Source organism: Vipera berus (assembly GCF_964194415.1).
Source record: "Vipera berus genome assembly, chromosome: 3".
In the NCBI taxonomy this organism is placed as follows: Eukaryota; Metazoa; Chordata; class Lepidosauria; order Squamata; family Viperidae; genus Vipera; species Vipera berus.
This window is the reverse complement of record NC_138204.1, coordinates 191727050-191748409: the sequence shown is the minus strand read 5'-3', so window position 1 is coordinate 191748409 and position 21360 is coordinate 191727050. Positions and strand designations below refer to the sequence as shown.

General features: G+C 42.8%; 1 protein-coding gene across 1 annotated transcript in view; it reads right to left on the bottom strand.

The window, feature by feature from the left end:
* NDUFAF6 (NADH:ubiquinone oxidoreductase complex assembly factor 6) overlaps window positions 1–21360 on the bottom strand; it is a 310512-nt gene that overhangs the window by 93381 nt on the left and 195771 nt on the right. The gene's annotated exons all lie outside the window — the stretch shown is intronic.

Sequence of the window (21360 nt, the reverse complement as noted above, 5' to 3'; positions counted from 1 at the left end):
TCTTCTGGGAAAAGAAAATCCTGCTTGTTTTCCAAGCTCAGAAATGGACAAACTCTTTACATACATATGCTCCCAAACACACATACACAGACTCGTATATCTTTGGAAACTACTATAGTTAGATAACTGATTTTGTGAACTGGACAATTCCTTTGTTTATGAAGAAGTTGGTGGAGTTGTGATTGTTAGAATGCAAGAGTAGGTCTTACAATATGGTCATATATCAAAAGGTCTTCCTGCACTACTGAGCTGAAGCACTATCATCTCTCCTTGAGTCAGTAGAAAACTACTTTGACAAGAGATGCATTGTCCTTGTTGCCAATCCTTTGCCTCTATTGCCTGTCTAAAGTTTCTGCATTTATCTGATATCCCTCCAAATCATAGGTGGCCATGCAGATTTTAGATATCCTGAGGCTATCTTTCACAGTGGCAATATAAGGAGAAAATAAATTTGGTGACATATATGGAATAGAGGCAAAAATTCAGGTCTTTTATAATATCTTTCTGAACACAAAAACTAGGTTTTCAAAAGGCAAAAACCTGAAGGCTTTTAGTGTAACAATAGCAACCACTAGCTGGCAAATGTTTCTGTCTCTCTTTGCAGTCATCTAGTGGTCATCCAGATTTTATCAGTCCAGATCTGGTAGCCAAGTTGGGTAGCTGTTGGTATTCAAAATCCTTCACCCTGGCATTGACTTGTAGTCTAGGTCCTTCTTTCAAAAAAATGTTTCTGCCAGTATTAGATGGCTAGAACTAAATGCAGCTGTTTAATTGTTCATAAAGCCCTCAAACTGCAATGACTACTGCAATGCTCTCTACATGGGGCTGCCCTTGAGGACCACTCGAAGGCTTCAGCTGGTGCAGAATGCAGCCACGCGAATAGTAATGGGAGTGTCCCGATACTCTCATGTAACACCTCTTCTCCGCGAGCTGCATTGGCTTCCAGTTGCCCTCCAGGTGAGATTCAAGGTGCTGGTGATGACGTATAAAGCCCTAAATGGCATGGGTCCGGATTACCTTAGGGAGCACCTGCTACCAGCATCAGCTTCCCATCGTCCTGTGCGTGCCCACAGGGAGGGCCTCCTTAGGGTTCCGCCAGTTAGAGATTGCCGGTGGGTGATTCCCAGGGGGAGGGCGTTCTCTGTGAGTGCGCCCGCCCTTTGGAACGAACTGCCGATGGAGCTTCGGACTGCCCCCGACCTTCGCTCGTTTCGCCGGGACTTAAAAACCTGGTTGTTCGAATTGTCTGGCCTGGACTGAGGGATTTTAAATTTTAAAGTATTTTAATTAAATCATATTAAATTATATTAAATTAATTTTAAATTTTAAATTTTATTGTTATTATGAATTGTGGGCTTGTACTAATTTAATTCCATTTTATTCTCTTTTGTATTGTTTTAACTGCCCTGTGAACTGCCCTGAGTCCTTCGGGAATAGGGCGGTATATAAATTCAACTAATAAATAAATAAATAAATAAATAAATAAATAAATAAATAAATAAATAAATAAATAAATAAATAAATAAACTCTACTGGAGAATTACAAATAATTAAAATAAAGGTTGTATTTCATACTACCCTGTACTGATTATCTAGGTAAAGGTAAAGGTTCCCCCGCATATGCGTGCTAGTCGTTTCCAACTCTAGGGGCCGGTGCTCATCTCCGTTTCAAAGCCGAAGAGCCAGTGTTTGTCCGAGGACATCTCCGTGGTCATGTGGCCAGCATGACTAGACACCAAAGACGCACGGAATGCTGTTACCTTCCCACCATAGTGGTCCCTATTTTTCTACTTGCATTTTTACGTGCTTTCGAACTGCTAGGTTGGCAGAAGCTGGGACGAGTAACAGGCGCTCACTCTGTTACGCGGCACTTGGGATTCGACCCGCCAAACTGCTGACCTTCTGATCAACAAGCTCAGCGTCCTAACCCACTGAGCCACCATGTCCCTTTCAACTGATTGTCTACTGCTGCCTATTTCAGTGTTTCCCCATATCCAGTTATCCTACATAGATTAATGGACTTTGCTGTTTAAAGCAAATCCTATAATAAGGGAGCATCTTAGAGAGCTCATCTTCAGATCTTACCCTTCTCTTCCATTTAACTGTCACATCAGAATTCTGAGTGGCAATTTCACTGGATTCATAGCATCCTCAGTCACAAACACTGAAGTCATGTAGGCAGACAGCCAGAGTCACAGTGAGAATGTCATGTAAAGCCACCTCTGAATTGGTTCTGTCCACATAATCATAGGCCTGAAGCGTTAGAGCAACAGTGTGAGATGACTTTCCGGGAGAGTAACTCACTGAACTAATGTAATGTTTAATGAAATCCTAAAGATCATCACAAAGTATGATATTAAGTACTTTAAAGTGACAAATGCTGCAACAGTATAGACTCAAGGAATCCTTTCTTAGTCCAGTCTTTTTTTTTTAGTTCAATTAACACTATCTCCGCAACTGGAAATGTATCATTCCACTCTGAGATATCTCTGCTAGAAAACAGTTGACAATCCCAGAATCACTTTTCTGTTGCTTTTGGCAAAGCAACAGTTGCAGCAAATAGTCTCGAGGAAGCCTAGGGAGATATCAGATACTTTACATTCCGCTGGTCATTTTCTATTATAGAAATTCTATTATCCAGCAGATTGTCTTGAGGGAAATAATTCTATGGCACACTTGGAGGAATAGGTCCAATACTATAGAGCTGGCTGGGCTCCAAGTGCCTGCTTCACACATGGTTACACAGCTTGTGTGCTTAGAAATGAACTGATCCTAGCTGTTCTGCTGGTCTTCTCAGGTTACAGTCACATACAGGTTTTGAGGGACAATGTGTAACTGCTACATCTGCTCAGACTGATGCCAGTCCATCTGCCCTTGATGCATTCATGGACTCTGAAAACAGAAAGCACCTTTTCCCCAAAGTTCCCAATCCCACCCCCCATGTTATAGTACATTATACACTTTTTAAAACATTTTTAAAGCCAACTCAAACATCTGGCATTTTCCTGTCCATGTTGTTGTTGTTGTTAGCTGTGAAGTCGTGTCCGACCCATCGCGACCCTATGGACAATGTTCCTCCAGGCCTTCCTGTCCTCTACCATCTTCTGGAGTCCATTTAAGCTCACGCCTACTGCTTCAGTGACTCCATCCAGCCACCTCATTCTCTGTCGTTCCGTTCTTCTATTGCCCTCAATCTTTCCCAGCATTAGGCTCTTCTCCAGTGAGTCCTTCCTTCTCATTAGGTGGCCAAAGTATTTGAGTTTTAGCTTCAGGATCTGGCCTTCTAAAGAGCAGTCAGGGTTGATCTCCTCTAGGACTGACCGGTTTGATTGCCTTGCAGTCCAAGGGACTCGCAGGAGTCTTCTCCAGCACCATAGTTCAAAGGCCTCAATTCTTTGGCGCTCAGCCTTTTTTATGGTCCAACTTTCACTGCCATATATTGCAACTGGGAAGACCATAGCCTTGACTATACACACTTTTGTTGACAGGATGATGTCTCTGCTTTTTAGTGTGCTGTCTAGATTTGCCATGGCTTTCCTCCCGAGGAGCAAGTGTCTTTTAATTTTTTGGCTACAGTCCCCATCTGCGGTGATCTTGGAGCCCAGGAAAATAAAATCTGTCACTACCTCCATTTCTTCCCCATCTATTTGCCAGGAATTGAGAGGGCCAGGTGCCATGATCTTGGTTTTCTTAATGTTAAGTTTCAACCCAACCTTTGCACTCTCCTTCTTCACCCGCAACAAGAGGCTCTTTAGTTCCTCTTCACTTTCTGCCATTAGAGTGGTATCATCTGCATATCTTAGGTTGTTGATATTTCTTCCGGCAATCTTAATTCCAACTTTTGATTCATCTAGCCCTGCCTTTCTCATGATGTGCTCTGCATATAAGTTAAATAGGCAGGGCGACAGTATACAGCCTTGCCAGACTCCTTTCCCAATTTTGAACCAATCAGTGGTTCCGTGTCCAGTTCTCACTGTTGCTTCTTGGCCCGCATATAGGTTTCTCAAGAGACAAATAAGATGGTCTGGTACGCCCATCTCTTTAAGAACTTGCCACAGTTTGTTATGATCCACACAATCAAAGGCTTTAGCATAGTCAATAAAGCAGAAGTAGATGTTTTTCTGGAACCCTCTACCTTTCTCCATGATCCAGCGTATGTTGGCAATTTGATCTCTAGTTTCTCTGCCTCTTCGAAATCCTGCCTGTACTTCTGGTAGTTCTCGATCCACATACTGCTGGAGTCCAGCTTGTAGGATTTTAAGCATAACTTTACTAGCATGAGAAATGAGTGCAATGGTGCAATAGTTTGAACATTCTTTGGCACTGTCTTTCTTTGGAATTGGAATGTAAACTGATCTTTTCCAATCCTGTGGCCACTGTTGAGTTTTCCAAATTTGCTGGCAAATTGAGTGTAGCACTTTTACTGCATCGTCTTTTAAGATTTTGAATAGCTCAGCTGGAATACTGTCACCTCCACTAGCTTTGTTGTTGCTCAGCTTTTCTAAGGCCCACTTCACTTCACATTCTAGGATGTCTGGCTCGAGGTCAGTGACCACCTCATTGTGATTATCAGGGACGTTAAGCTCATTCTTGTATAGTTCTTCTGTGTAATTTTGCCACCTCTTCTTAATCTCTTCTGCCTCTGTTAGGTCCCTGCCATTTTGGTCCTTTATCATGCCCATTTTTGCATGAAATGTTCCCTTCATCTCTCCAATTTTCTTGAAAAGATCTCTGGTCCTCCCTATTCTATTGTATTCTTCTATTTCTTTGCACTGTTCATTTAAGAAGGCATTCTTATCTCTTCTCGCTATTCTCTGGAATTCTGCATTCAATTGGGCGTATCTTTCTTTTTCTCCCTTGCCTTTCGCTTCCCTCCTTTTCTCAGCTATTTGCAAAGCTTCCTCAGACAGCCATTTTGCTTTCTTGCATTTCTTTTTCTTTGGGATGGTTTTGGTTGCTACCTGTTGTACAATGTTGCGAACCTCTGTCCATAGTTCTTCAGGCACTCTGTCTATCAGATCTAGTTCCTTAAATCTATTTGTTACCTCTACTGTATATTCAACAGGGATATGATTTAATTCATACCTGAGTGGCCTAGTGCTTTTCCCTACTTTCTTCAGTTTAAGTCTAAACTTTGCAATGAGAAGCTCATGGTCTGAGCCACAGTCAGCTCCTGGTCTTGTTTTTACTGACTGTATAGAGCTTCTCCATCTTTGGCTGCAGAGCAGATAGTCAATCTGATTTCTGTGTTGACCATCTGGTGATGTCCATGTGTAGAGCCGTCTCTTGGGTTGTTGGAAAAGAGTGTTTGCTAAGACCATCATATTCTCTTGACAAAATTCTATCAGCCTGTGCCCTGCTTCATTTTGTACTCCAAGGCCAAAGTTGCCTGTTATTCCACTTATCTTTTGGCTTCCTACTTTAGCATTCCAATCCCTTCTATAAGGTGCTGTAGGGTTTCATAGAACCGGTCAATTTCATCCTCTTCAGCACTGGTGGTTGGGGCATAGACATGGACTACTGTGATATTGAATGGTTTGCCTTGGATTCAAACTGAGATCATTCTGTCATTTTGAGGATTTTATCCCACTATTGCTTTTCCTATTCTTTTATTGACTATGAAGGCTACTCCATGTCTTCTGAGGGATTCTTGCCCGCAGTAGTATACCTGATGGTCATCTGAATTAAATTCACCCATTCCTGTCCATTTTAGTTCGCTGATACCTAAGATGTCGATGTTCAGTCTTGTCATCTCTTGTTTGACCATGTCTAGCTTTCCTTGATTCATTGATCTTACATTCCAGGTTCCTATGGAGAAAAAATCTTTACAGCATTGGACTTTCCTTTCACCACCAGACACATCCACAGCTGAGCGTCCTTTCGGCTTTGGCCCAGTCGCTTCATTCTTTCTGGCGCTACTAGTACTAGCCCTCTGCTCTTCCCCAGTAGCATATTGGACGCCTTCCAACCTGAGGGGCTCATCTTCCAGCGTCATATCGTTTTGCCTTTTGGTACTGTCCATAGGGTTTTCATGGCAAAGATACTGGAGTGGGTTGCCATTTCCTTCTCCAGTGGATCACGTTTTGTCAGAACTCTCTGCTATGACCTTTCTGTCTTGGGTGGCCCTGCACGGCATAGCTCATAGCTTCATTGAATTACGCAAGCCCTTCACCACGACAAGGCAGTAATCCATGAAGGGGAATGTCCACGTAGGGCTCTAATCTGTGTTGGATAATCCTAAGAATTATCTTGCTAGCTGTTTAAAATTATAATAACTTGCACATTCACTTAAATATGCCTTGGTACAAATATGTAGATTGGCTTCTTCCAATCTGTTAGATACTGAAATTATCCAGATGTGCTAATACAGCTTGGTTAATCCCATCAATTCTGTAGCCTTCTAACATGGTAATCACCAGAGTTCTTATCTAACCATCATATATTCTAGAGGTTCTTGTAAATAGGCAATATTTATATAGTAGAGATGCTGACCTTTTAGTGTACAAAATTTGCAGTATATTTATTACATCTTCGTTTGCTCTTCTTTGAATCAGTTACTAACTATCCATTGGTATTTTTAGCATACCAGTTTGAGATTGGAACCTCCTTCTGAATTTGGGGATCTTTTGGAAGACTTTCCTTGTTTTTCTAAGTCTGTTTCCCACTTCAGGGTCTTTATAGATGTTGTAATACTGCTTCTTGTCTTGTCTAAGAACTTTCTGAAGTTTGTTTTGCTAAGTTTCTTCCTCAGATCTTTGTTTTTCTTGGTTTAGTTTTCTCTTCTCAGATGTTTCCAGTTTGTCCTGACATTCAATTTGCTTTCTTCTGTTTCTTCATTTTTGACTAATTCACCCTTAAAGAGACATTTAATTGATTTACAGTTCCCCTGGTTTCTAATCAATAAAGACCTTCAAGCAATTATGGATCTTCTCCTTGAATATAGTATAATACTATATACTCCTTGAATATTTATTTATTTATTTGTTTGTTTTATTGAATTTGTATACCGCCATATTCCCGTAGGACTCAGGGTGGTTTACAGGGCAGTTAAAACCATGAAATACAAAAAATTAAAATCAATTAAAATAATTAAATTAAATTCAAGCCCCAAAAGTACATCTAAAACCCAATTAAATTAACAACCCCACAGTCTGGACCAAACAGCTCAAAGAGCCAGGTTTTCAGGTCCCGGCGAAATGAGCAAAGGTCGGGGGCAGTCCTAAGTTCCAAGGGTAGTTGGTTCCATAGGGCAGGCGCACCCACAAACCGGCGGTACCCTGAGAAGGCCCTCCCTGTGGGGGCACATAGGACGATGGGAAGATGATGCCGGCAGCAGGTGTTCCCTTAGATAGTCCGGACCCAAGCCATTTAGGGCTTTATAGGTCATTACCAGCACCTTGAATCTCACCCGGAGGGCAACTGGAAGCCAATGCAGCTCACGGAGGTGTTACATGGGAGTATCGGGAAGCTCCCATCACAACTCGCGCGGCTGAATTCTGCACCAGTTGAAGCCTCCGAGTCGTCCTCAAGGGCAGCCCCATGTAGAGGGCATTGCAGTAGTCTAACCGGGAGGTCACGAGCGCATGACTGTGCGTAGGGCATCTTGGTCCAGATAGGGCCGCAACTGGCACACCAGACGAATCTGGGCAAAAGCCCCCCTGGTCATGGCTCCTATATGATCTTCAAAACTGAGCCATGAATCCAGGAGGATGCCCAAGTTGCGAGCCCTATCAACGGGGGGTAACACCTCATCCCCTATTGTTAATGATGGAAAAAGCTGGTCAGTCCGAGATGCTGGTATGAACAGCCACTCAGTCTTGGCAGGATTGAGACGAAGCCTGTTTCTCCCCATCCAAACCCGGACCGCCTCCAGGCAATGGGACATCATGTCGAGGGCATCACTGGGTTGGTTCGGGGTGGAAAGAAAAAGTTGGGTATCATCAGCGTACTGGTGATACCCCACCCCAAAACCATGAATGAGCTCACCCAGCGGCTTCATGTAGATGTTGAACAGGAGGGGAGAGAGGACCGACCCCTGAGAGACTCCACAAACAAGAGATCTCGGGGAGGACCTCTGTCCTCCCGTCAACACCGACTGCGAGCAGCCCAGGAGGTAGGAGGAGAACCACTGTAAAACAGTGCCTCCCACTCCCAACCCCCTGAGGCACCGCAGTAGGATACCATGGTTGGTATCAAAAGCCGCTGAGAGATATAATAGGACTAGGACAGAGGAACAACCCCTGTCCCGAGCCCACCAGAGATCATTCACCAGCATGACCAATGCCATCTCTGTGCTATGCCCGGGCCTGAAACCCGATTGGTATGGGTTGAGATAGTCCGTTTCCTCCAGGAACAGAGGGAGCTGATGCGCCACCACACTCTCAACAACCTTCACCAAAAAGCGAAGGTTGGAGACAGGACGATAGTTATTCAAAATCGCCGGGTCCAGGGCAGGCTTCTTGAGGAGGGGCCTCACCACCGCCTCCTTCAAGGCGGCAGGGAAGCTACCCTCCCTCAAAGAAGCAATTATTACTGCCTGGAACTAGCCTCGTGTCTCCTCCCAGGCTGCATAAACCAGCCAGGAGGGGCACGGGTCCAATAAACAGGTGGAAGAGCTCAGCCTCCTCATGATCCTGTCCACCTCATCGGGGGTCATAGGATCAAACTCAGTCCAGATAACACTCTCAAGAGCACTCGATTCCTCCCCATCAGACTCTGTCCAGTCAGAGTCCAAGCCAGCCCGAATCTGAGCAATTTTATCCGCAAGATGACGACTAAACTCCTTGGCCTGCCCCTGCAAGGGGTCCTCCCTCTCCTCCCGATGAAGGAGGGAGCAAGTAACCCGAAACAAGGTGGCCGGGCGATTATCTGCAGACGCAATGAGGGCAGCGAAGTAATTAGACTTCGCCGTCCTCATTGCAGTAAGATAAGACCTTGTAAAGGCTCTTAGCCGCAATCGGTCAGGTTCAGACTGGCTGGATCTCCAACAGCTCTCTAGACCCCATCTCTGACGCTTCATCTCCCGGAGCTCCGGAGAAAACCATGGAGCCCACTGGGATCTGCGCCGGGTTATGGGTCGCAAGGGGACAACACGGTTGAGTGCCTCAGTGGCAGCCCTTTCCCAGGCATCCACTAAGGCGTCGGCTGAACTGTGAGTGAGGGAGATAGGAATAGACCCAAGCGCCATCTGGAACCGATCCGGGTCCATTAGGCGCCTGGGGTGGAACCACCTGGTCGGTTCCGCAGCCCAGCGGCGGGGGGTGACATAGCAGAAGACCAACCACAGGAGATAGTGATCGGACCATGACAGGGGGACAGTAGTTGGTAAGCCCCCTCCCAGATCATCCAACCATTGTCTAGATAAGAAAACCAGGTCGAGAGTGTGACCCCCCCATGAGTCAGACCCTGAATTACTTGGGTCAGGTCCATGGCCGTCATGGAGGCCATGAACTCCCGAGCTAACTCTGATGACCCTCCCTGGGAAGGCAGGTTGAAGTCGCCCAGAACAATGAGTCTGGGAAACTCCAACGTCAACCCTGAGAGGGTGTCGAGCAGCTCGGGCAGGGCCGTTGCCACACAGCTGGGTGCCAGGTATGTTAGCAACAGGCCCAACTGAGCCCGAGGGCCACATCTCAGGAGGAGGGACTCACTCCCGCCTATCTGTACAATGGTGGTCTCCCACGGACATAAGGTCTCCCAAATAACCACTGTCACCCCACCACCCCTGCCCTGAGCCTGCAGCTGGTGTAGTACACAGAAACCCGGAGGGCACAACTCAATCAGAGGGACACCGTCCTCTGGGCCCAACCAGGTCTCTGTAATGCATGCCAGATCTGCGTGTTCCTTCTCGATCAAATCCCGGATGAGGGGAGCCTTGTTCACAATGGATCTGGCATTAAAATACACAAGCCTGAGCCCAGGGTCCTGAATATAGTATAATATACTCAAACTCCAATCATGGGAACTGCTTGACTTTCTTCCTTTACTTTAGCTTGACTTGGGATTTGTACATGAGCAGTTTGTGATCTGTTCCATAGCATCAACATCTAGATATCACAAAGGCTTTAATGTTGCCACATTCATAAACACCATTACTGCTCCAAAAGATCTTCAACTCTTCCTCAGCACTACAGTATGTTGAGCACCATCCAACCTGAGGAGACCATGTTGTGGCACTATATTGTCAATCATTTTATATTTCAATCATTGCCTTTTCTCTTGCAGTATAAAATATGTATTGCCACTAAAGTTATCATTCACCTCTTCTACCTATATTGCCCCTTCATGGATTACTGCCTTGTCGTGGCGAAGGGGCTTGCGTAATTCAATGAAGCTATGAGCTATGCTGTGCAGGGCCACCCAAGACGGACAGGTCATAGCAGAGAGTTCTGACAAAACGTGATCCACTGGAGAAGGAAATGGCAAACCACTCCAGTATCTTTGCCATGAAAACCCTATGGACAGTACCAAAAGGCAAAACGATATGACGCCGGAAGATGAGCCCCTCAGGTCGGAAGGCGTCCAATATGCTACTGGGGAAGAGCAGAGGGCTAGTACTAGTAGCGCCAGAAAGAATGAAGCGACTGGGCCAAAGCCGAAAGGACGCTCAGCTGTGGATGTGTCTGGTGGTGAAAGGAAAGTCCGATGCTGTAAAGATTTTTTCTCCATAGGAACCTGGAATGTAAGATCCATGAATCAAGGAAAGCTGGACGTGGTCAAACAAGAGATGACAAGACTGAACATTGACATCTTAGGTATCAGCGAACTAAAATGGACAGGAATGGGTGAATTTAATTCAGATGACCATCAGGTATACTACTGTGGGCAAGAATCCTTCAGAAGAAATGGAGTAGCCTTCATAGTCAATAAAAAAGTAGGAAAAGCAATACTGGGATACAATCCTCAAAATGACAGAATGATCTCAGTTCGAATCCAAGGCAAACCATTCAATATCACAGTAGTCCAAGTCTATGCCCCAACCACCAGTGCTGAAGAGGATGAAATTGACCAGTTCTATGAAGCACTACAGCACCTTATAGAACTAACACCAAAAAATGATGTTCTTATCATCATGGGGGATTGGAATGCTAAAGTAGGAAGCCAAAAGATAACTGGAATAACAGGCAAGTTTGGCCTTGGAGTGCAAAATGAAGCAGGGCACAGGCTGATAGAATTCTGTCAAGAGAATACGATGGTCATAGCAAACACTCTTTTCCAACAACCCAAGAGACGGCTCTACACATGGACATCACCAGATGGTCAACACAGAAATCAGATTGACTATATGCTCTGCAGCCAAAGATGGAGAAGCTCTATACAGTCAGTAAAAACAAGACCAGGAGCTGACTGTGGCTCAGACCATGAGCTTCTCCTTGCAAAGTTTAGGCTTAAACTGAAGAAAGTAGGGAAAAGCACTAGGCCACTCAGGTATGAATTAAATCATATCCCTGTTGAATATACAGTAGAGGTGACAAATAGATTTAAGGAATTAGATCTGATAGACAGAGTGCCTGAAGAACTATGGACAGAGGTTCGCGACATTGTACAACAGGTAGCAACCAAAACCATCCCAAAGAAAAAGAAATGCAAGAAAGCAAAATGGCTGTCTGAGGAAGCTTTGCAAATAGCTGAGGAAAGGAGGGAAGCGAAAGGCAAGGGAGAAAAAGAAAGATACACCCAATTGAATGCAGAATTCCAGAGAATAGCTAGAAGAGATAAGAATGCCTTCTTAAATGAACAGTGCAAAGAAATAGAAGAAAACAATAGAATAGGGAGGACCAGAGATCTTTTCAAGAAAATTGGAGAAATGAAGGGAACGTTTAATGCAAAAATGGGCATGATAAAGGACCAAAATGGCAGGGACCTAACAGAGGCAGAAGAGATTAAGAAGAGGTGGAAAAATTACACAGAAGAACTATACAAGAATGAGCTTAACGTCCCTGATAATCACAATGAGGTGGTCACTGACCTCGAGCCAGACATCCTAGAATGTGAAGTGAAGTGGGCCTTAGAAAAGCTGAGCAACAACAAAGCTAGTGGAAGTGACAGTATTCCAGCTGAGCTATTCAAAATCTTAAAAGACAATGCAGTAAAAGTGCTACACTCAATTTGCCAGCAAATTTGGAAAACTCAACAGTGGCCTCAGGATTGGAAAAGATCAGTTTACATTCCAATTCCAAAGAAAGGCAGTGCCAAAGAATGTTCAAACTATCGCACCATTGCACTCATTTCTCATGCTAGTAAAGTCATGCTTAAAATCCTACAAGCTAGACTTCAGCAGTATGTGGATCGAGAACTACCAGAAGTACAGGCAGGATTTCGAAGAGGCAGAGAAACTAGAGATCAAATTGCCAACATACGCTGGATCATGGAGAAAGCTAGGGAGTTCCAGAAAAACATCTACTTCTGCTTCATTGACTATGCTAAAGCCTTTGATTGTGTGGATCATAACAAACTGTGGCAAGTTCTTAAAGAGATGGGAGTACCAGACCATCTTATTTGTATCTTGAGAAACCTATATGCGGGTCAAGAAGCAACAGTGAGAACTGGACACGGAACCACTGATTGGTTCAAAATTGGGAAAGGAGTCCGGCAAGGCTGTATACTGTCACCCTGCCTATTTAACTTATATGCAGAGCACATCATGAGAAAGGCAGGGCTAGATGAATCAAAAGTTGGAATTAAGATTGCCGGAAGAAATATCAACAACCTAAGATACGCAGATGATACCACTCTAATGGCAGAAAGTGAAGAAGAACTAAAGAGCCTCTTGTTGCAGGTGAAGAAGGAGAGTGCAAAACTTGGGTTGAAACTTAACATTAAGAAAACCAAGATCATGGCATCTGGCCCTCTCAATTCCTGGCAAATAGATGGGGAAGAAATGGAGGTAGTGACAGATTTTATTTTCCTGGGCTCCAAGATCACTGCAGATGGGGACTGTAGCCAAGAAATTAAAAGACGCTTGCTCCTGGGGAGGAAAGCCATTGCAAATCTAGACAGCACACTAAAAAGCAGAGACATCACCCTGTCAACAAAAGTGCGTATAGTCAAGGCTATGGTCTTCCCAGTTGCAATGTATGGCAGTGAAAGTTGGACCATAAGAAAGGCTGAGCGCCAAAGAATTGAGGCCTTTGAACTGTGGTGCTGGAGAAGACTCCTGCGAGTCCCTTGGACTGCAAGGCGATCAAACCGGTCAGTCCTAGAAGAGATCAATCCTGACTGCTCTTTAGAAGGCCAGATCCTGAAGCTAAAACTCAAGTACTTTGGCCACCTAATGAGAAGGAAGGACTCACTGGAGAAGAGCCTAATGCTGGGAAAGATCGAGGGCAATAGAAGAAGGGGACGACAGAGAATGAGGTGGCTGGATGGAGTCACTGAAGCAGTAGGCGTGAGCTTAAATGGACTCCAGAAGATGGTAGAGGACAGGAAGGCCTGGAGGAATGTTGTCCATAGGGTCGCGATGGGTCGGACACGACTTCGCAGCTAACAACAACACCTATATTGCTGCTGACCTAATAGAGATGCCTGTTTGCTTTAGCCTTGGTGACTTAGTAGAAGTTCAAATTCAGTATTTGTAATTATGTTTTGACAGGTGCTAAAGGATTCATTTATGATATTGTCCCATGTCACTAGCATTCAGATACATTTGATGCAGGTTCCATTTATACAACAATGCCTTGCTTATGAGTGCAAATGCTCCTGAAAAACATGTTATGGATTTACTAGATACTTCACAAAGTCCCAATGCCAGGATTAAGAGAGAAGAAGATTGTCACTTCATCTACCTCTGCTTTTTTGACTGGCAAAACTAATCCCCTTCACCTTGGGTTGCAGAATTATTATTAATTATTACTGAAATGTGAATGCAATTAAATGCATTATTCTGAGCTGGTGCCAGAGTAATATTAATATTAATATTTTAGTAGCCAATTGCTGGGGACTTAAGCCTATTCTATGAGCATCAAAAGAAATGAAAAAGACAGTTAATGGGTTTAGCTCTGCTGCACATATTGTTCCTATGTTGTCTGAGCCAAACTTTGACTTGCTGCCAACACATATACAAGTAATAGTCAACAAGATTTACAGTTACTTTTGCACTAACACAGCAAGAGGGGAAAAGTTAAATGAGTTGTGTCATTAGCAGTTCAGCATTAGCGACATCCATGGGTGAAATGCTGTCAGCGAATAAAGAGAGATGATGCAATTTTCTTGAATCCAAATGCTATTTTTGAAAAAAAAAGCTAAATAGCAATAAAAACTCCGTGATTAAACTATGTAACAATCTTCATCAGGCCACCTTTAAGTCTTGGACACAAAATACTGAACTTCAGAAAGATTTGTTCTTTGGAGTTCTGACTGATAGCTTTCATATTAGGATTCACTAGGGCAAATATTATTTTTCCTGCCTTTCCAGCCATTACATTACACTACCTTGAACCAGTGCTTCTGGGTCTTGCTTTAATCCAAATACATCACCCAGAGTTATTATTGTGGGATAGGTACCCATACAAATTATTTTAAAAAAGATGTTTCCAATTTAGTTTAAATTATATAGCCCCATTATTATTTAAAGTATTGTTTCATTCTGCCCGTTCTGAAACACAACTCAAAGTGTAACCGCTGGGCTGCGGAGCCGACCAGATGGTTCCGCCCCAGGCGCCTAATGGACCCAGAACGGTTCCAGATGGCGCTTGGGTCTATACCCATCGCCCTCACTCACAGCCCAGTTGATGCCTTGGTTGATGCCTGGGAAAGGGCGGCTACTGAGGCACTCAACTGTGTTGTACCCTTGCGACCCCTGACCCGGTGCAGATCCCACTGGGCTCCATGGTTTTCTGTGGAGCTCTGGGAGATGAAGCGTCGGAGACGGTGTCTAGAGCACGGTTGGAGGTCCAGCCATTCCGAATCTGACCGATTGCAGTTAAGAACCTTTATAAGGTCTTATCTTGCTGCGATGAGGACGGCGAAGTCTAATTACTTCGCCACCCTCATTGCGTCCGCAGATAATCGCCCAGCCGCCCCGTTTAGGGTGACTCGCTCCCTCCTTAATCAGGAGGTGAGAGAGGAGCCCTTGCAGGGGCAGGCCGAGGAGTTTAGTCAACAACTGACGGACAAAATCACTCAGATCCGGGCCAGTTTGGACTCTAACTGGGCAGAGTCTGACATGGAAGAATCGGATGGTCTTGAGCATGTTATCTGGACTGAGTTTGATCCTGTTTCCCCTGATGATGTGGACAGGATTATGGGGAGGCTGAGTTCCACCACTTGTTTATTGGACCCGTGCCCCTCTTGGCTAATTTATGCAGCTCGAGAGGAGACACGAAGCTGGTTCCAGGCAGTAATATCTGCCTCTTTGAGTGAGGGTGTCTTCCCCGCCACTTTGAAGGAGGCGGTGGTGAGGCCCCTTCTCAAGAAGCCTGCCCTGGACCCAGCGATTTTAAACAACTATTGTCCTGTCTCCAACCTTCGCTTCCTGGCGAAGGTTGTTGAGAGTGTGGTGGCACATCAGCTTCCTCTGTTCCTGGAGGAAACTGATTATCTGGACCTGTACCAATCGGGTTTCAGGCCCGGGTACAGCACGGAGACGGCATTGGTCGCACTGGTGAATTATCTCTGGCGGGCTCGGGACAGGGGTTGCTCCTCTGTCCTAGTTCTATTAGATCTCTCAGTGGCTTTTGATATCATCAACCATGGTATCCTATTGCGGTGTCTCAGGGGGTTGGGAGTGGGAGGCACTGTCTTGCAGTGGTTCTCCTCCTTTCTCCTCAGGGTACCGCCGGTAAAAGATTGCCGGCGGACAATACCAAGGGGGAGGGCTTTCTCTGTGGGTGTGCCGGCCCTTTGTTACCAGCTGCCTGTAGAGCTTAGGACTGCCCCTGACCTTCGCTCATTCCGCCGGGACCTGAAGACCTGGCTCTTCGAGTTTTCTGGCCTAGACTGAGAGTATTAACTGGGGTTTTAATTGTATTTTTAATTGTAATTGGGTTATATTTCAAGGTTAGTGTAATTATTTTAATTGTTTTTAATTTTTGTAACTTGTTGCATTGTTTTAAAAAAACTTGTGAACCGCCCTGATTCCTACGGGAGAAGGGCAGTATATAAGTTTAATAAAATAAAATATAAATAAATAAATCTTTCCTGTATAGATTCAAAAATCAGCCTCCTCCAACTTGGTTACCCCACAAACATGTATGCTGTAATGCCTGGGATTTCTGAGGATATACACCAAAATAGCTTGAGGGAATCAGATTAGAGAAGGCAGACATAGGTGCATGGTTATAAATTATGTCAGATAGATCAAACCCTTTTTTCATACGATCATGTCGGGTCCTGTCTCTAGATCACATCTCGCAATTGTATTGCTCCAGTTGTGTCCTGGTTCCCATCACATTGAGTTGTAAGATCACAGAAGGCTCATGTACAGACAAGCTCATGATAAGAAGGCATGACATATATTGACTTGAGAATCTTGAGAAACAAGGCAACAGAGAAGCAGTTTTTCCAAGAGAACTTGTAGGCTTCTGAAAGAAATTTTTACTTTATTACCAACATCTCCCATAGAGACATCTCCCATCTCCCAACTTATTTTTCTAAGTTGCACTTAAAAAGGCTTGATTTCTGTTTTCTTTAGCATAAACCAGGGGTGTCAAACTCAATTTCATTGAGGGCCGCATCAGCATTGCGGTTGCCCTCTGGGGGCCAGGTGGGTGTGGCCTACTGGGTGGGCATGGCTAGAGTGCGTATGGCCTACTGGGTGGGCGTGGCTAGAGTGCGTATGGCCTATTGGGTGGGCGTGGCCAGCTCTACATCGTTCGCATCAAGGGTGCCTATGGGGGCCTGGGCAGGAGTGGGACAGATCTGAGGGTCTCTGGCAGGAGGAGGGTCTCTGGGCCAGGGCCAAGGCAGTGGGGGCCGTTCCCTCACTGTTTCCAGGATGGCTTCGCGGGCCGCATGAAACCACTTCGCGGGCCTGATCTGGCCCCCGGGCCTTATGTTTGACATGTCTGGCATAAACCTTTGCAAATTTAGTTTCTAGAAAATATATGAAAATCACAATGCCCTAAGGTGTTCTAAAAGGAAAGATTTAAAAAGCTGAAATACCCTATTATTCACCATGTTGCTTTCCTTATCTCTTATGACAAGAGCAACATCTGTACCTCTTCAGATATTGCTGAACTACCATCTCCAGCATCACTCTCCATTCAGAATGCTGTCTAGTATAAGCATTTAGTCCCAAACCCTAGGAAGGCACCAAATAAAAAAGAGACACAGTAAAGGTTGGCCAAGGGGAAAACACATTTCAAGTTCAATTTGTTTTTGCAGATTAGTTAGCAGTGTAATTTGGAAGCAGGCAAAGGCCCCAACCATCTTGGTAATGTTTGATTTTGCAGGAGACTTGCAAGGGGTTTTGAAATGTCAACAGGCTGGCTACTACATACAACTAAAGCCCCACACTTTTTTAATGTATGTTACATGCTTGGGCACACATAAAAAGGGGACAGGATTGCATGTGTTTTGGAGTATGTGCGGTTTACCTTCCTTATTATCACATAAAGCCTCAAGCATGCATCATAGCATGCATCATTGTTTTATGGATCTTAAGCGATGGATTTCAGCCCATGGCATCTTATCCATAGTAGGTCCTCTTGGTTCATGAATAAATGAATAAAACCAGAGATTTCAGAGAAAGGAAGAAGGCAGGACTCTCTTATCCACTGAGAAAGGCACATTTCCCCACTTGGCCTCCGAGCTGTACTGCTTGTGAAGGAAAACCAGCAGAAGGGGGAGAAGAAAATGATTTCCTTAGTGGGAAAACCTTAAAAGAATATACCGGTAAGTGGATGGTTTGGTTCTTGTAAGATTCTTTTCTTTTACACTTAGCCATCTTATTTTATTTTGCTCTTGGAGATTTTTATTAAGGAAAAAAACACAGATTAGAATACATAGTGCTAAAAAAGCTATTCTGGAAGTCCAAATTAGGGGCATCTGGTGAGGAGGGGGGGGTTAAAAACTCAAGATGATGACTATGAGCATGCAATCAAAGCTCCACCTCATTTTATTTGCAACACATTCTTTAAGTCAGCGGTCTCCAACCTTTTTGGCTTTGTGGACCAGTGATGGCAGAGGCGGTAGCAGTGGGTGGGGGGAAGAGAGAGGGTGCTCGCAGAAAGGGAGCTTTGTACGCAAGGGTCCGTGCCTTCCCACCACTCACACAAGTAGAGCTGCACACACGAGTGCCCTTGCCCTCCACTTGCATGGCCCGGTACCGGGCTGCAACCCAGAGGTTGGGGACCACTGCTTTAAGTGTTTCCAGCATCTCCCTAAAACCTTCTTGTGCAAAGCTAGTCCTTACCACAAAATTGCCATTGCAATTTTGGAATGCAAAACTGGAACTGCAGCACAATCCAGATGGAAACAGATTTATAACCATGGGCTCCTCAAGCTTTACTTTATTGAGCTCTAATGTAAAGGAATCCAGAAAGCAGGATATGATTTAAAAGTCTTTAAAACTCACCATTGAGTCTCATCTATACATGATTTTTTTTTAGATCATCAGACCTTGTTTTTTTATGCTTCTATTAAGATATGCAATATGGAAGAACAGCATTACGGAATGAAACTTATGAGTTGTCTTCCTCCTTTCTCCATTCTTGCAGGATTCTTCGCTACTGATGTAAACAATCCTTATAAACCCAACATTTATTCTGAACCAGTCTCATTATGGCTAATGTCTGCAGAAGCATTGATGTATTTAAGATACAGGAAAGTGGAGGGAGAAATCCACAATTAAAAAAAACCAGTACAGTTAGTTAACTTGTTTGGATTAACCTGGGTTCAGCATGTTCAGAATTAAGTTTTTGGTTACTTTTAAACAAGAAGTGTTCTGTCCCTTTCTCTGGGGTGTAAAAAAGGGAGAAGGAGAACCATTCAAAGCCAAAGCCCACTGCAGCTGGCCCATGAAATGCTAAATGATTATTTATTTTACATCTGAAATGGAACTTAACATGCTAAATAACAATATTTTTAAAGGAAAAAGAAACTGGTCTATAATGATGTGAATCATATCTCCACTTAGTATGTCTAATGAAAATGATCAGACATTCCACTTAGTTATTCAAGGGTGAATATTAATATTTAATTAGAAAGTTGTCAAAGTATTATTTTCATAGCCCTAATAAGTGCTATAAAAGTCAAAGTAAAAATTATGCAAGTTCCAGAACATGTCTTATCTAAATCTATATGAACTGGAAATATTTGGCAAGGGACTTAAATAATACAAAACAGGAACTAAACCTGTCCTGGATTTAACCTCAGCGAAATTCGCCCTTATTAAGTGCACATTTGCCATTTTCCCTTAACTGCAAATATTCTAGGTTTGTATTACAGTACACTAGCTTCCAATTAACTTGGAACTATAGCCACTTACTAACTAGTATGCAAATTCAAGCTATCTTAGACACTAAAGTGAAAAACAACAATGTAAAATAATACTGGCCATTTAAGATTCAGGTTAAGGAAAAGAGGCAAAGTCTAGTTCACTAACACATTATTTCATAAATATTACTGATAAATCAGGGCTGAAAACTGATAAACATACTGTTTATTTTTTTTACTGGATTATCTTATTCCTATAAGAAATTATTTGGTCATTCAGCTGCAATCTTAACAAATTTCTATAAAGATCAGGTCCATTAGCCATTAGAGAAGTTGGATCAAAAAGTTGATCTTTTTTAGTAAATTTTTATTAAGAACTTTAATAACAGTAAAAACTCGTACAAAAAATAACTTATAGAAGAATGGGAAAAAAGAATTAAAAGCATAGGAAAAATAAGAAAAAAAAAGAAAAAGAAATATATAAAGAAATTACTTCCAACCTTGTATAAACAAATTTAATAACTCTTCATATAGTATGGTTAGGTATGTGTTAGGTATGTGTTTCTCTTTGAGAGTGGGCAACTAAATTTCATTTTTGATGTGTGCCATTGTGCCCACAGTAAAAAAAATGACAATAAAGGTTATCTTATCTTATCTTATCTTATCTTATCTTATCTTATCTTATCTTATCTTATCTTATCTTATCTTATCTTATCTTATCTCTTCACTCTTATCAGGTTACAAACAGATACGTATATCTTCTACCCATAGTCTTTCTCTTATCTATAAGCAAATCCACAAAAAAAAGTTTTTCAATCTTGATGTCAGCAAAAGTCCATAAAGTGTTGCTAGAACTTTGTAAATAAAAATCCTATTTTAACCTTGATGAAATAAACCAAGTTTATATTCTTTTCATTTACTTCTAGTATCCTTAATTTTTAATTCTATTAAATACTGTCATAGGAACTGATTTCTCTTCAATTCTTCTTCATCCCATCACAGATTTCTTCAAGGCTTTAACAAGCCTCTTTTGTAGCTCCATTAAGAAATCATTTTCCAGATCATGGTTTATCATTTGCATTTCTTTTTTAATTTCAGTTTTAATTTTAAGGATTCCAGATCTCTTGGTTTATTGTTTATATTTGAAGTTTTAAAACTTCCGCCAATTTCTTCTATATATCCAGCAAAGTGTCCTTTTTCAAAACATTCTCTTGGGGTGTCATTTGTACTTCCATATTCTGTACTTTGTCTTGTCAGATAAAACGTGTTTCACATCTACCATTCTTCCATTAAAATGTTTCAGAAATAGTCTATCCATAGAAGCAGACATCATTACTGACTGTGTTGATATTGTGGTTACTAATTATGGCTCCATTCTTTAAAGATCTCCTTTAATATTTTGGATGTTGTAACATTTTGTGTCATTTTGGAAGTCCCAGTATTAACTGACATCAAGAACAGGCTTGTATTTTTTTTTCTCCTGCTTAGAATTAGTTCTCTCTAAATCATCACTCATCTTTTTATGACTTATAATAACCAGAATAGTCAAAATAAATCTGTTTCCCATGAGAAGCTATTTATTTTTTTATAATTAATTCCAAAAATTTTATAGTAAAAGTCAATATTCCAAATTTACCTGAATCCTTAATCAGATTATAACTCTCTTAGATTAGAATCTTATTTTACTTTTGCTGTTTATTTCAAATTCCTTAAGTTCTTAAGCTTATAACTAATTTTTCTTTTGTTTGGAGTTGAAAATAAACTCACCTGATGAAGACTTTTCAAACTTGTCATTCCGAAGGTGTCTAATAACTTTAAGAGGGTTAACAGGCAATTCCTCAAAGTGATTAGAAAGTGAGGTTTGCAAATGTAAAAAGGTAAAGGTAAAGGTTCCCCTGCACATGCGTGCTAGTCGTTTCCAACTCTGGGGGCCGGTGCTCATCTCCATTTCAAAGCTGAAGAGCCAACGCTTGTCCGAGCACGTCT